Consider the following 2,129-nt stretch of genomic DNA (forward strand, 5'->3'; position numbering starts at 1 on the left):
ATGTGTGTGTGTGTGTGTGTGTGTGTCATGTTAGTTGAACTCTGACTAACAGTAAAAACATTCTCAGTAAGTTCAGTTCTGGTCAAAAAATAGTTGGATAAATGCAAAATATTCCTCAAAACATTAAACATGTGAGTAAACGAGCAGTATGCTGATGTCCCTGTCGCTGAGGAATTTGAACAGTAAAAGTTTGTCGTTTGGGAGATGAGTGTTTTCCTGGATGGCAGCTGAACAGACAGTACAGTGAACCTTTTGTTTTTGTTTTTTGCTTCTCCAAGGCAGAGAGCATGAATCATGGCGAACGGAGGGAGCAAATTTTATGACCACCTGGTGCAGTAGAGGAGCCAGGGGGTGGCCAATGGTGGCCAAGGCCACCATAACTTAACTTTTGACCACCCTAATCTTTTGAGGAAACTATACTTTGAAATCAATACAATAACTAGAAAGCACTGTTTCCTCAAATGGTAGGTGTGGTCGATTTACATATTTATATTAACCTGTCTAAATAAAGGTTGAATGAATATGGTAGCACCCTGCGATGGACTTGCGACCCATCCAGGGTACACCCTGCCCCTTGCACAGTGATTGCCGGACATGGGCACCGGCAACCCCCGTGACCCAAAATGGAAGAAGCGGGTAAAAGATAATGGATGGATGAATATGGTGGCAGCCAGTGGTGGGCACAGCTAAAAAGTTAGCTACGCTTACCGCTAATTCGCCAATAAAAAAAAAATGGTTTCACTAACACTAAATCATTAAAGAGATAAATGAATTATCAGAAGCTAACACTAAAGTGTTAACTTATATCATGCACTGCTATCTCTAACTCTGTAAGTCTGTGTGTAATGTGATAATGTTGCCAGTGAACACAACTCAAACGGTTCATAAATCACAAGTAAATCGTCCATGTCCCGTTCAAAGGAGAGCTTTCAGAAATTAATCAGATCCATGAGGACCAAAGAGGCGGAGCAGAACTCTACTGTGCTGAAGCAGAGTGATGCATTCAGTGTATGTTGGACGTCTCCCTCATGTCATTTACTGTAATGAATTAACTCACTTTGCTGATCCTCTTTGTGGTTAACTACTTTTATAAACTAACTACACAGTTACTGTGTGTCATCATCAACATTCTGGTTAGGAATAATATGTGCAATGTTTCTGACTGTTTCTGACTGTTTTCGAATGTTTCCGATGTTTCTGACTGTTTCCGACTGTTTCCAACTGTTTCCAATGTTTCTAACTGTTTCTGATGTTTCTGACTGTTTAAAATGTTTGACAGTTTACAATGTTTCTGACTGTTTACAATGTTTCTGACTGTTTACAGTGATTATGTTTACATTGTTTCTGACTGTTTACAATGTTTCCAACTATTTACAATGTTTCCGACTGTTTACAATGTGTCCAAATGTTTACAATGTTTCTGACTGTTTACAATGTTTCCGACTGTTTACAATGTTTCAGACTGTTTCCAATGTTTCAGAATGTTTACAATGGTTCTGACTGTTTACAATGTTTACGACTGTTTACAGTGCTTCTGTTTGGTATGGTATGGTATAAAGTTTATTCATTTAAAAAGAAAGAGATTTAAAATGAAAGGCTGCAGAAAGAAGAAAAAAAACTTATTATATCTGCCCCTTTTTTCAAACAATCAGTTCAATCATAATAATCTTCAAAAAACAGAACAAAACGAATAACTCTTTCTAATTTTTCTAACTCTTAATACAAAACACACTAAGCTACTTCATATATATATATTTTTACAATTCAGCTTTGATCTTTTTCTTAAATGTACACAGTGACTTGGCATTTTTAACATCACTCTCTAGACCATTCCACAATCCAATTCCTTGGATTGAGGTAGACCTTCCCTTCAGACTAGTTCTGAATTTTGGTTTGAAAATTATCTCTATCCTCTTAAGATTATAACAACTTTGTCTTTTAACAAAATTTCTTTGGATATTTAATGGTAATGTGTTATTTTGAGCCCTATACATAACTAATAAAATACTATAATCTAGCAAATCATGGAACTTCAATAACTTCAGTTGATAAAATAATGTGCTTGATGGGTGACTGTAATGCTGAATAAAGAATTTAATAAAATGTTGTTTTTCTGACTATTTAACCTG

The sequence above is a fragment of the Nematolebias whitei genome, chromosome 12 (assembly GCF_014905685.2).
Source record: "Nematolebias whitei isolate Nwh7 chromosome 12, NemWhi1, whole genome shotgun sequence".
Taxonomy (NCBI): Eukaryota; Metazoa; Chordata; class Actinopteri; order Cyprinodontiformes; family Rivulidae; genus Nematolebias; species Nematolebias whitei.